Source organism: Odontesthes bonariensis, chromosome 20 (assembly GCF_027942865.1).
Source record: "Odontesthes bonariensis isolate fOdoBon6 chromosome 20, fOdoBon6.hap1, whole genome shotgun sequence".
Classification (NCBI taxonomy): Eukaryota; Metazoa; Chordata; class Actinopteri; order Atheriniformes; family Atherinopsidae; genus Odontesthes; species Odontesthes bonariensis.
In genome coordinates, this window is record NC_134525.1 from 6,197,535 (window position 1) to 6,212,420 (window position 14,886).

The window sequence follows — 14,886 nt, forward strand, 5'->3', positions numbered from 1 at the left end:
ATTACTGTCCTTCATTTTAGTATTAAGATACTGAAAGAGCTTATATACAAAACTATGTGGTAGGGATGTGTATCTCTGACTTACTATACAATTTATATTTTAACCACAGTGAAAGATCATAGAGCTTTAGTAATAAATTGGCCAGTAGATGTTACAATAACATTTGACGTGAGTTTTGGCTAACTTAAGCTTGGTTGCGTGTTGTTCTTCTTGCTTGCCCGAGCTGTATTAGTGTCCAGCGATTCAACGTATCGAATTCACCATGGTCCTTCCGTCTTATAAAATCCTAATTATTTTCAGACATTACATTTGATGATTTGATGATACATGTAAACCATCTCAGCATTGGTTGTTAGACATTGCATTCATTGTTACCTGACCAGCAACATTGGTTGGTGCCGTATGCCGTTATAACTAGCAGCTTCGGGCATCTGGCAGGCAGTAAGGGATATTGACCCTTCCCACTCGCGTGACCTTGGTAAAAGCGGCGGCCATTTTGGACATGTAGTGGACTGCAGTTTGAATGCAATACGAGAAAATGAAAATAAAATAAAGGACTAAAATAAAATGCAGAAAACACCTTCACTGTCCAGCGACGAAGGGCATTTACAGGGTGAGCAGAGGAAGAGGTATTTAGAAAAGTTGAGATTAGCTGGCGTAGAGAATGACGTTTATCTGCTTCCATCAGGATTTTTCACTGATGTTCGGAAGTTCACGGGGATCTCATCATTACCCAACTTCACCCCTCATGATCTGTACCAGTATGTGATTAACAATCCATCGCCATACACAGGTAGTGATCTGTAAGCGTTCAAAAGTTTTGATGCCTACAAGTACTTTGTGTCAGGCTGGGTCACATGCCTACATCAGTGGATCGTCCCTGGAGCCGGTGGTCGCCATCTTATTACAGCTAAGGTTTGTTTACATTTTCATTTCACGTTGGTCATCTGGATCAGGATAAACAAAATGTTATGAAATGTCATTGAAATAACTGCTTAATCTGTTGAGAAATGGTCCCTGTCATAAATGTGCTGCTTCCAGAACCAAGCACTGTATTACTGAAGGGTCGGTGTCTGTAGTGTTAGTAGCCTACAGGAGTCGGGGGGCTCGCGAGCCACTAGTGGCCGTCCGAACTGCATGTCGCACACTGACACAAGGTAGTATTAGCATTAACAAGTTATAACTATGTTCGATTCCACTTATGCACGTGAGAAATCCTACTATTCAGTTCGGACGAGAGCTTATTTAGTCCACTTGTGTTCGCTCACAATGACGTGCGAACGCAAACACGCATGCCAGAAAGCTCTATCACATATTCAAAATATAAACACAAACTTGCGCTGACGAAGCAGACGATTTAAGCCTCAATGCTCGCATAGAACGCCACCTCACTGAATATGAACCAGTCTACAAGGCCACCAGCAAGTCACCAGAATGGGCCTGATGTTCAGTTTCGCAAATTACATGTCAAAAATAGCGTTGATAACTTTATTGTTACTTTGAGGCTACCAAAGGACGCGGAAGAAGTCGGGTCTATTTGGCCTGTCATTCCCATTTAGGCTACATTTAAATTTTTATTTGTCTTACCTCCAACAAAGTGGTCGCTACACAAGTGTTGGTATGTCGAGGGTTGCCAATCTTTTCTATTAATGGCCGCGATCCATCTTCTCCGTCGCTCAGCATCTGTTGGGATCTGATAAAACGATATACCTTGCCTCGAGTGTTGATTGTTACTACAACCAGGTGCGCAACAATATAATGGCATGATGGAAGTGGGAAGTTTTTTTTAAAAAAAAATGTTCGATGTTCTGTTCCTTTCGATTATCCTCTTGCTACTTTGCTCCTTGTTCTTGGTTGTTAGCAGTGGTAGACTACTGGTAGTCCATGTCCAAAATGGCGCTTACTTTTGACGTCACACGGGATGGGTCAATACACAGTTTAAACAGTGTACAGCTTCTGCTCACTTGCTACACTGCCAACATAGCAATGGTATGGAGACAACCAACTTTAATAATCCATCCATCCATTTTCTATACCGCTGAATCCGTCGGTCGGGTTGCGGGGGGGCTGGAGCCTATCCCAGCAGTCAATGGGCGAGAGGCAGGGTACACCCTGGACAGGCCGCCAGTCAACTTTAATAATCTACTATCAAAATACAGGTTTTAATGTAAATCGGGTGAGTCTGAAACATGTTAGATTAAAGGCGGGGTAGGGGATCTTTTTCTGGAACATTTTTTTACACATTGCTTGAAATACTCTTCACACCCCCATTGCAACCAATTAATTAAAAGTTTTGACACAAATATGAAAAGTTTTAGTGGCCTCTAGAACGTACAATCTAGGAAAAACAGTATCCAATCATACTGAACGGACCGTTCACAATGATTGGATACTGATGCCGTCTATCAAACTGCAATCTGCTCCTCCCTCCCCCTCCTTCCCCCTCCTTCCCACTGTGCGCGTACCCTGCTCCGTGAACGAATTACACGTCCAGAAGCTTGGCAGGAAGCTAAACTAGAGCCAGCTTGGCTAGCACCTAGCATTATTAAACGTATGGTTAGCATAAACTAAATACTAAATACTAAATACGGCAACGATCGATGCTTGCTGTCAGAACAGCGCTCGTGCACCTTCGTGCTCGTGCGCGTTCATGTACTCTAGAGGCGTGCCTTCGGGGGAAAAGTGAAGAAAAGGGTTGGGACTTTTTACCGGTGTATTTTCAAAATGCAGCTTCGCTGGACTCAAAATCCAGGATCTCCTACCCTACCTTTAAGCAAAAATACAGTGTCAGTGACCTGTCACAGCAGCCAGCTGGAGCGAGGCTCTCCACAGAGCTCATACGTCTTTTGCATGGTGACATTTGAAAATCTGCGTGGAAAGTGGCAGTGTGAATGATCCATGCGTAATGATTGCGAGCATGGACAAAAGACGTCTTGTCTGTGGATTTTGCAAAGCAAAATGTCATGTAGAGATTGTTTTTACATGTAAGGGGAGCTGAACATATAGATTTCATCCATAAACAAACGTGGGAGAGCCCAAGACGCATGTGCCAGACGCACAAAGCCATGCGTAAAACACCAATTCTAACCACTTCATGCTGTTTGGTTTCTTTTTTAGTTCCATTTCCTTTTGATTTTTGTGCATAATATGGAGCCGTTTTGGTCCATGTTAGTAAGCCTTTCTTTCCTGTATTAAAGCAATACTATGTAACATTTCTACCTTAAAATAACAGCTTGAAAAAAATTGTGTGGCTAAAATGAGTTTTAATATTACGATTGGCCTGTCTCCTATGCCCTTCGGGGGTCTGAGTTGGAAAAACTGCGCTATGTAACTTTGCTGGAGTGGCCCGGGAGCTGACCGGAAGTACTTCGGCTTGCTTTCTGGCACACCTACCGCAAAAACAAATCGACCCCTCTCACGCTCCCAGGTATATTTGATTACTCTTACCTTCTCGGTCGACATAGCTTGCACCTTCTGACTCCTCGCCGGTTCGTCAACAAACGTGAAACGTGAAAGCGAAAGGGTGTTGTATTTATGACAGTGTAACCGTACATTACCTCCAAGCCTGTAGGGGGAGCTCCATAGTGGGTTTTTTGAGAAGTTACATAGTATTGTTTTAAATTTTCTAAAGTTGCATTTAGTTTTTTTTTTTTAATATATATTCTAGGATGAACTGCCTATTTTTAGTGAGAGAAAATGATTTATCAGTACTGTAGAAGTGGCCACAGAGCCACCGTTCAGCCTGAGGCAGATAAAATGTACATTGAAACAGCATGCCCCCTGAAAAATGTAATGCCCCCCCCTCTAATTGGTTTCTGCAGCCGGGTCGGTCCACAGGGTTTACTTAAAGTGATAGTCCAGAGTAGATTCAACCTGGGGTCATTTGAACCGTGATATCCAGCCAAGTAGCCCACCTGAAGTTTTTTCGATATTGGCTGAACATCAGCTGAGTTACCGAGTTATCCCGAATAGCTTCGTACAAGGGTTAATGGAACCTGGTCCGTATCTCCAAAACAACAAAGCACGGCTGCTCAATTTCTCCATTGATAAAATAAATTCACAACTCTACAACATGAAAATTCATTAAAAAAAAACATGTAGAATATAGCATATACTTTGTTGTCTACAGTAGTAGATCAACCCTCATCTTACTTTGAAGCTCCCAGCTCCCAGAAGTGACGTCAACGCAGCTTTAGCTGCAGAGAAGCTATCAGGCTTGTGTTGATAATAATAAACTCCTGGACTATTTTCAAACTTCCAAATGCATCGTTTTGTGAGTACAGACCATATTTGTACTACTGTAGAAGTTTGGTGTCATGGCATGTGATTTTAGTGTAGTAATTTTGGAGATACGGACCAGGTTCCATTAACCCTTGTACGAAGCTATTCGGGATAACTCTGTAACTCAGCTGATGTTCAGCCAATATCGAAAAAACTTCGGGTGGGCTACTTGGCTGGATATCACGGTTCAAATGACCCCAGGTTGAATCTACTCCGGACTATCACTTTAACTCATCTTTGAGTCGTACAGACTCGCATCTGCGCATCGGTTAAGCGATTAGTTTTAGTAATTATTTATGATTATAAAGATTATAAAGTTATTGTTTTACAATTTCATTCATATAATTCCACCATCTCTTGTTTTTTCCTTTATAATTTTTACTCCTGTTTTGAAACAAACTAAACGTAAGATGGTACATTTTTGGTTGATTATGATTAAGACCAGTTTTTTTTTTCTTTTTTATCAGGACATATTTAATTTCCATTTGATTCCAATCATTTGAGTGCATCCTGCCCTCATGTAGCCTGAAAAATAGTCAGAATTATCTGCTTGTTAAATTCACAGGTAATTCGTCCATAATGGGTATTTATTTTTGTGCTGAAATGCATTCGTGCTTCGCTCTGTGTCTTTCATAGTCAGAAAGAAATGACACATTTTGTTGTCAAAAAAGCCCTTAATCTTTTTGTATCACTTTGCTGGTGTTGAAATATGGGCTACATGCACGTAGGACCATGATCAATCATATTAATACTTATCAAGATAAGCCCAACCATTCTATCAATATTGGCATCTAAAATCTAATGTCTGGTGGCCAGTCTGGCAACCATTTATAAAATTCCCATCAGGCCCTGAAGTCTTCTATTATTTGGCTGCAACAGAGCGTTGCCGGCCCCGGCATTAACAGGAAAGGCAATGAGAAACAACAACTGACAAAGAGCCAAAAACCTAACCACAGCAATTCTTCAAAACAGTTGAAAGTCAAAGGGATAAAAAGCATAGTCATAAAAATATGCAGGAATAAAGTCAATTATACTGTCATCCAATGAATGTGAGTCATCCTAGCTTCACTGCCAGCTCATATCAGTATGCAACACAGGTTAATTAACTTTTTCACAAACAAACCTCAAAGGCAACTCTGAATTAGATCTGTACAGCTGTTTTTGTACATTTCTCCCCTACTTTATTTGGTGTGTTAATGTAATGTGAAGCAAGAGAAAGTAAGTGAAAGCTTATTCAGACAACTGCCCATAGCAGGCTTGTAGAGGTTGGGGCTCTTTCAATTAATAAGATGTCAACAATTGTATGGCCCTGGTTTATCTATATCAGAGCAGTCGCCAATGCCGCACCCTCAATGCTGCACATGGCTTTAAACTTAAACTTAAACAGTGTCATTTCTTTCTTTCCACTGAGAGTGTGCTGGATACAGCAGGAACAAGGTCCCCAAACAAAGGGGTATTATTAAGGACTTGAGAGACAAGGAGGACAAGATGAGGGACACAGTGGCAGGATTGTGTTTGTGGAAGATTAAGGCCTTTCAGGATGGACGGATGATGGATGGATGGGAGTCCTTCATCCATCAGGGCTTGTTTACATCACCTTTAAACAGGCCAGCCATGCCAAATCTCCTCCTGTGTGCACTACCTTAAAGGGCCAGCTGCTTCGACCTGAGCTTAATGCAAGCTCCAATCATTGCCATGATGGATCACAAGGGAGAGCATATATGTTAGTGACAAAAGAGAGTTATGGAGCCATTTGCCAAAGCCCTTATCCACTTGTCATTGTTTTTGTTTCCTGCTGAATCTGCGTTCTGGCCGCTGCAGCTGTCACCTGTCATTTCCCTTGAAAAGTTACACAACATACTGTACATTATTCATACATGACATAAAGCCATAAACATGTCACAATTTAATGGCCCATTGTCTGCTGGGTTCAAATGATGCCCAAATGAGACATAGCTGACTGCTTCCCACTGCCGTGGCTTTCTAACCGTTATCAACAGTGAGACTTTTATCTGATGCTTACTCTTTCATTTCAAGGGAGTCTGTTTGAAACATAAAGCACTTTTTCAAAGACAATGCTCCACTATAGGAATTCAAAATGGGCTACTGAATAGCTCCCACAGCTCACAAAGAACGCCCTTATTTTTGGATCTCAAACTGATTTTTATTAGAAATCCCAGACTCATAAAAATTCCTTTTGAGGATGGTTTATAACGTTTCCCCTTACTTATAATGAGTATTTTCTCCTCCTGTTTTAAACTCACATTTCAAATGCAGTTTGAAGTAGTGGCTTTCAGGGAAGATAGAGTTTTTCCTGGTTCCATTTATACCAGGCAGGCATCTTAACCATAGCCTGGTCAAATCAAAATGAGAAAGAAAATATTTACGTTTATGTTTTCTGAGTACTTACAACATTACATGCATAACAGTTTATCATATGTAGATTTAGAGTAGTTTACCGATTTCCTTTAGTTTTAAAATGTTTTGCTTGAAGAGGTTGCTTTGAACAGCTACATGAATAGAAACTAAGCTAGTGTCTAATATTCTCTTGGTTCATCCCAAGAGCTACAGAGAGGTCATTACAGAAGTCTCTCATCTTCTTCTCTCCGTGCAAATATGATTTTTCACTACGCCTTAAAAAAAAGTGCTGTAATGATATCAATATTTCCTTCTGAAGCTCTATATATCATTGAAAAAAGCTCATGCGAAAAAAAAATAAAATTTTCTTCTGACTATCGTTTAATGATATTGTAAATAGTAACCTTTACCCTTTTCCCTCACTGGCGCATTGTCAGATAATCTCGAAATCCTTTATCTCCTCCTTGTAGTTTCCATTAATACCACAACCAGTATAACCAGTCATATACAGTGACACCAGTCTGCCACAAAGCAGCTTCCCTGGAGAAGTTGCATTATTCAAAGCTGTTCTCAGTAAAGTAATCTCTGTACCAGCAGGGCAGCTGAGGAGAACCAGGAGGAGTACTCTGCAATTCAACTGCATTCTTAGGTTTTGCAAACCCTTTCATTTTATAGCCACGACTTGCTGTAGAAAAAACAACAAAATGTGAGAAAGATGGGTCTGAGATATGGCTTTGTAGGGAGTTCATGCTCTGTAGTTTCTATTGTACCACTTACAGACCCAACTTTGCAAGTGCTGTACAATCAAAAACAAACATTTTCTATTATTTGTTGGCGAGATATGAAGTGTTTGTAGACATAACTTGTTTTTATTTCCCTGTGATATGGCTCATCAAGTGCAAATAGTAAATGAAATGCAACTTTAGTTGTCATTTAACTGTAGCTCTTTATTGATCCCTGAGGGGAATTCAATTTGTGGATATATAGAAATGTATCATTCTCTCTTCTTGTGTCCTTGGTCTTGATATGGTATTATTCACTCCAGTGATTTAAAATTAAACGTTGTCAAAAAAAATAGACAAAATGGTGCAAAGATAATTCTGTATATTGTAAGAAGTGAGGGATACAAACGGCACTTTCAGAAAAGACACAACGATTCACTGACTCAAGTAAAATCATAGTCATTTCCATTATCTGTTGGGAAAAAAAAGGAAACTAACTCTGTGGCTTCCCAGTACTGGCACAACCTTCGTCATCAGCTATCAGCAAACCTCTGCCTCGAGCCATTTCACTGGGGAGCGCTGTTTCAGGTGAGCAGGCATAGACGTCAAAGTGTTTCAGGCCACCTCTCAAGGTTGACATGGGAAACTGCTGCATCTAGCATCGTCTACATGTGTGGCGCAAACTTTGCAAATGCAAGCAAAATTGATAAAAGAAGAATAATAAGAATAATTTCTACTCTTTCAAGCTTCTTTCACATTAAATCAAGTAGATGTGGCCAAAAGGGGTCTGGATGAGATACTTCAGAAAGTACTTTTTTAAGGTAAAACTCAGAAGTCCCACTGTGGCAAGACAGCCTTAACCCGTTTAATGACTTTAACTGTAGCCAAGAGAGTATCAGTTTAGTCTGTTCTGCTGTCCCGTTTCAGGATAGAGCTGAAAACATGCATGAGAAGACCTGGGCAACATCACTCTAAAAGGTGTCCACTGCTGTGATGAATATTAGGACTTTGCCTGGCTGGGTTATTCATTTTTAAACTCAACGGAACACCATTGGCTTGGCTACTAAAATCCTCTGCTTAGGCACCAATTGTGTCATATTTAATTTGGTAATCATAAAGTTTCTATTTTGATTATCAATCAACATTGAATAGCTCATAAAGATAAATATATTGTAGAATTTTTTTGCAATTTTTCAAAACTAGTCAGACACTTACTTTGGAAGCCATTGCAGCTTTCAGTCAGCCTTGGTAAGTGTCGATGATGCTTAGTCTAGAGCGCTATGCTTCACTTTTCAATGTACAGGGTGTAACTTTACTATCTCTCTCTGTTTCACTCTGGAATGGTTTTTCTTCAGTGACTTTGGATTTACCTGTGTTCATCTTTTTCTTAGCTCTGACCAGTAATCCTGCTGACATGATGCCAGCAACGCTTTGTCGAACTGAAGATATGGCAGACAGTGAACAGTGCCTGCTGTAAAGATGTTAAATTTTAAATTCATCAGATAATATTTATCTCAAAAGTTTGAGTGGCTTCTGTCTGGCTGCTCCAATTGATGGATAGCTACAGCTATTCAGCAGGTTCTTCCATTTCTGCAGAGAACATCTGAGGCTCTATTAGAGTCTTCTCACATTGCACAGTTATTAAGGCCATCGGACTCATGGAAACACTAAAAGCATTAGAAATGGTTTTATAGCCTTACTTTCATACAAGCCTCAAGTCTACTGAGAGGTCTTTAGACTCTTTTGCTTCTTCTTATTCTTTCTTAACTATGTCCTGTCCATTCAGTTTGCCACAAGTGGACTCCAGTTACAGTCTTGACACATGTTCAGGATTATTGATGCAAGAATTTTTGAATTTCTCTTTTCAATAAACAGTTTTAACTCTGCCAGCATAGGTTATGAAATTCAGCTTTTTGGTGATTATAAACTGACCCTAGGAGCGAGTGCAACTTTATGGTTGTTTGTCTCTGTGTTGGCCTTTTCCCATCCATGGTGTAACCTACCTTTCACCCAATGAAGCTGGGGAGGGCTCCAGCCTCCAGCGAACCAGAATAAGATGAATAAATTATCTTAAAAAAGGTCCGATAAACAAGCTTAGAACACCACTGGGTGTTCCAATAGAACAACTGAACCGAGATCTTAAACAACGTGAGCCAAAAGCAAAAGTACGACCTTATTTGAAACCTTTCAAACAGCTCACAGATCTTTGTCTTCCTTGAGAAAAAGAAAACAAACCAATTTGGACGCTGCTATCGGAGTCTACCTAACTGAAGGATGTGGTTTATCAAGTGGAAGAAAATGAAGAACACTGCTTACGTGGCAAGGACTTACAGGCGCTATCATGTATATGTGATCAAACTAACAGCTACAACATAAAACTCTGTCATTTATTTTCTTCATCCTATTCAAGGCCACAACCCCATTTAGGGTCCCGGTTGTTATCGGACAAGAAGCAGTGTACACCTGACACAAACCACTGACCTTATTGCTGTGAGGTGACAGTGCTTACTACCAGACTGCCGTGCAGTACCGAGGCAGTGCTCAGAAGCAGGAAATCATCTCTGGCTCAACATCCCCACACCACTATACTTTTATACAGCAGACAGCTGTTTGCTGCTGAATTAGAAGTTAAAATATATTTTGAAACTCTGAACATATAACATGCTTCAAGCAACATTGACCATATTATTACTTTTTCACGGCTTGGGAATTTTCTACCTCCATGTCCGAAGGAGATGATAATATGGCACGTCATAAGATACAAATTGTCCCTTTGTCGTGGTTGAGTTCTGAAAAGAAAGAACACCTGCCACACGAAACTCAAATTCAGAGTCACTAAATCAATGTGAAGCTGTTAATAAAAATGCAATCACCAATGGGCCTTTGCTTTTTCTGCTCCTACCTCATGGAACAATTTACAAAAGGATTTGATATTAACGGAACCGATTCCATTGAGCGATTTTAATTCCAGGATGAGAACACTTGAGACCGAGTCCCTTGTCTGTAATTGTTTGAATTGATTTTTTATTGTTTTACTTGATTTGTTGTTTTAATGGAACTGAAGTTTTAATTTTGTAACTTGTGCTGCCACTTGGCCAGGATGCCCTTGTAAAAGAGATTTTTAATCTATTTTCCTGGTAAAAATAGTTTTGAATTTGCTTTAGGCAAAAGTGAATTGTGTGAGTTTAAGTTACAGATAGGCTCAGATTTTTTGCCATTATCTAATTCTGATAATGGCAAGCTTGTCATAGCTTCTGCACATCATAAAATCCAAAAATGTAAATAAAGCTCATTGGAAAGAAAAAGAAAAGATGAAAAATAAAGGCACAAAGCCCCATGAGCATCTCAAAACTACCATTAAGACTGCTCAGCATTCGCCTGAACTAAATGTGGATTTGTGGATAATTGTTGCTTGTTCTCACTGGCCAGGTGAAATCCTGAAAAAAAACAAAAAAACAATAGCTGCTCTCTGGAGTGCTGATAAAAGGGTGATGTAGATCTGTGGTATCATGCTTGCTGCTGGAAAGGATTATGAAGCATCATGCATGCACTAATGACCTAATTATGAGGAGGTAGCACAAGAGGATTCTGGCCATCATTAATCGTTAATCTTTTTTATTTTCGTTTGCTGGAGTAATAGGGATATTTAAATCCAATTCACACAGGAGGTCCCATATTTGATTATATAGTTAACTGAAATCTTTGAGACATAGTCCCTGGGATTTAAGAAGCCTCAAAGTTCCACTGAACTGTAAAATTTGATGCTCTTCAGGAAAATTAATTCACATAATACAGAAGGGAGTAGTGGCAAGAAGGTGTAAATGACAAAAAAAAGAAAAAGGTTGAAATAAAACCTGACAACAAAAAAGTGGTTATTCTTTTCGAGCCAGCATTGATAGTTTTATAATTGATAGCCATCCCAGATTAAAGTCTAACCATCCCTATGGTCTAGTAATACATCCTGTTATTCTAACACATAAAAATCTCTAAAATGCAGTTCATGCAGACAGAAAGTCAGTTATGAAGTAATAATCATCCAGCTCTAAGCAAGCCACATCAGAGCAGAGGAAAGACAAGCGCCAAGACAGGATTTCCCCCTGTGCCATCAAACTCGGATCAAGGACAAAGTAAGGGCGGAGAAATTTCTCCACCTGCTGACAAAGGGGAAAAGATGATCACTCTAAATGCCCGGCACTAAATCTTTCACACTTGTCAAGTCCACTTTGTTCCTGCTGCCAGAGTTGACCCCTCTCTCTCCATCAGCAGGGACCTGGCCTTGGACCGGGGGGAGAAGAAGGGCCAAGACACTGGCTAAATTTATAACACACGTTTATGCTTCATGTCCTCAAATCATCCAAACATATTGTGGTGCTTGCTTAAGGACACACACACACACCCCACACCAACGCACACATAATATTCATTCAGCCTGTCCAAAAATCACAATAAAAAACATCAGAGAGCGCTCCTTGTGTTGTAAAGATTTACAAAATATTCTTGGTTGTTTGATACATGCACTACTAAAACTGCATGGCCATTTTTAATATACATATATATATTTATATATATATATATATATTTTTGTCAAGCTTTAAACCTACAGATATATTACAGTACTGTTTTGTTTTTGACAAGTATGACCTTGTATCAGCATTGCAGCCATACGTTTGGGTATATTAACTTCCATTTTGTGAAATGATGTCAAAACAACTATTATACACATGGGTGGCAGTGTGATTGTCAGAAGGTTAGATGGCTCATACAAATGAAAAATAAAGTCTGTGAAGCATGCTAGATGCAGTTTTCAAGCGCTGTGAGCAGATGAGCTCATTTCAACTCCAATCTTTACCAGGGAGGTACCGTAGATGAGTTAGATGTTAAAAGCTAGTCTTACAGTCTTAGCACCTCAAAGGAGGTCATAAAAGCTTGGAAATGAAGCAAATCCATTCAAATCTATCAGTTTATCAACCATATATCAAAAGCAGCACTCACAAACGGAGTTGGATTTTTGTCTGCAAACAGAGTAGGCTACTCAGTATTGAATCCATAGGGATGTTACTATTTTGGAAAATAAAATCAATCATGCATAGAATAAAAGTAAATGTGATTACATTTGGGGTCTTGAAAGCCACTTTGTGAATCTTTCATTGTTTACATTTGTTACTTTACCAGCCACTTATCCAGGATCATGTCACAGGGGCGACAGTCTGAGCAGAGATCCTCCGACTTCCCTCTTCCTGGGTGAAATATATGCGCTCTGGCAATCTCACTGTTCAACTGAAAACAAAGCTTGCTCAGCTGGTGCACAGCCCAATGAAGGTGATGGGGAGGAGTAAACACCAGACCCTCCAGTCGATTTGTGGGCAGTCTGTTCTCAGATAAACTCAGAGGATATTGACTGACCCATTACATATTTTCTACAGAGTACAAGCTTTTGCTCTTTGTCAAACGACACAAAAACTTCTTTGTTCCTACCTCAGTTACAGTTTTAAACAAATCTGTCTGATACTGAGGAGATTGTATGACATCTTCATGATGTATCAACACATATCAGTGCAAGTGGCTACACATGGTGATATGAACATTGCAAACTTAGTGTTTTTTCTTAGTTCTTTTTTATGTGTGCAGCATTCGAGTCCAAAACAAATTTAAATCAAACAAAAATAAATCGTATCGTATTGCTTTAAAAAACAATAAGCAACAGAATAAAAAGAAAACTTGTAAAAAAATTTAAAAAAAAACAGTATTTTCTGAATTAATCTTCATGCAAGTAACAAAAGAGGTCTGTGTGATTTCCCTTGATTCCAGCAGAGATCATTAAGACTCTCTGCCACAGATAAGGTTCATAAAGTCAGCAGTTATGATGGCAGATCCAGACCTACAATGAATACTTCAAATTTTTCCTCCAAATGCTGTGTTTTTAATCAAAGCAGACATAAATATAAGGTCACACATATCAATCCATAGGCAACATGTTTGTTAAACCAAGAAATGATCACTATGCTGAATTCTTTTCAAATTTCATTTCAAGGTAGAATATTTCCATAAAGAAGGTTATCTCCTGGAAATAACAGTGAGCTACACACAGGAAAATAGGCTTGTGAAACAGAGAAAACCTTTCTCTGATGGTTAATTGCTGAAATTGTATGATAGAAACAGCTGTAATTTGTGCCGATGTTTAAAACTAAATTGTACAGTGTGTGGCTCTTTGATTCTCCTCCTTAGTACCATCTCCCGTCTGTTTTGCAGAGGTAAGGTGTCCATTTTCTTTTGTATATTAAAGAATAGCAATCCAGATGGCCCCCAATGCTGAAGAGCTAGAGGAAGACTACCCTTCGTCTTGTGTTAGTTCCCTGTTACCATCTCTTATGTTAATGGGTCGGTTTTGACCCGTGTTTTAATTTAGTTGTAAAATACACTAAAAACAATCATCTATCATCCAATTTGTTTTCTCATCTCTTGGTTACCTTGTTAGGCTTCTTTATCCATAAAAATATTGGTTTTAATATTTTTGGTGTGGGCCCCTGGGCCTTGTTTTTGTCAGTATACCCCTCAATTTCAATAAAAACAAAAATGTAAAATGAACCTCAAGAGAATCAATAAATAAAAGGTTGTTATGTCACCTGACTATTACTGAGGGGATTTAGAACACATCTCTTAAATAAATTAGCTTAATTTATTTTTTCATTTTAATATTATTAACTATAGTAACATCTATGCTGTTACGGGTCAGTTTCGACCCATATATTTACTTCAAGAAAAAGGCAAAAAAGTCTCTTTTTTTCAGCAATAGAACTTTAGTACAAACACAAAATGAAAAGCAGTGTGTTGGCTGACAGTGAACCTGTGATTTCAGTTTTGGCTCTAATTATTGCTTTACAATCTTATACTTATAACTGGGTCGAAACCAACCCTAACAACACAAAGGTCTTAATTTCAACTAGAGCATTTTATAATTTAGTGAAAACAATTTTTTTTGTTTTATTTTGTTGAACTAGAGGTTCCTGACAAAGTCATAAAGCCTTGATGCAATACACAAATTTATATGGTTATGTTATGCATTTAAAACCTAAAAATGGGTCGGTGCCGACCCTAACACAAGACGAAGGCTACTCATTGACCTCCCCCCCAAAAAAGGAGCACCTCACCTTTGCCTTTCCAAAATGAAGAGGTAGAGATAAGTGCTTGGGTCAAGGAGAAAAACTGGGATTGGGACTGAGGCTACGGCTACACGAAAACGTTTTTCACTGTAAACGATACTTTTTCTTATCATTTGTCTGTCGCGGCCACACGGAGCCGGCGTTCCCACTACCCCAAAACGATAGTTTTTGAGAACGGGTTCCAGAGTGGGAAGATTTGAAAACGGCGTCGTTTCGTTTCCATTGTTACAGCTAAAACGTTTTTGTTTACATCTGCACAGCCACATGGTTAACGCAGTGACGTATACACATACGTCAGTGACCAGAACAAAAAGCGGCTTCTATTCAAAATCCGGAAGAAGACAACACAACAAGGACAGACAGCG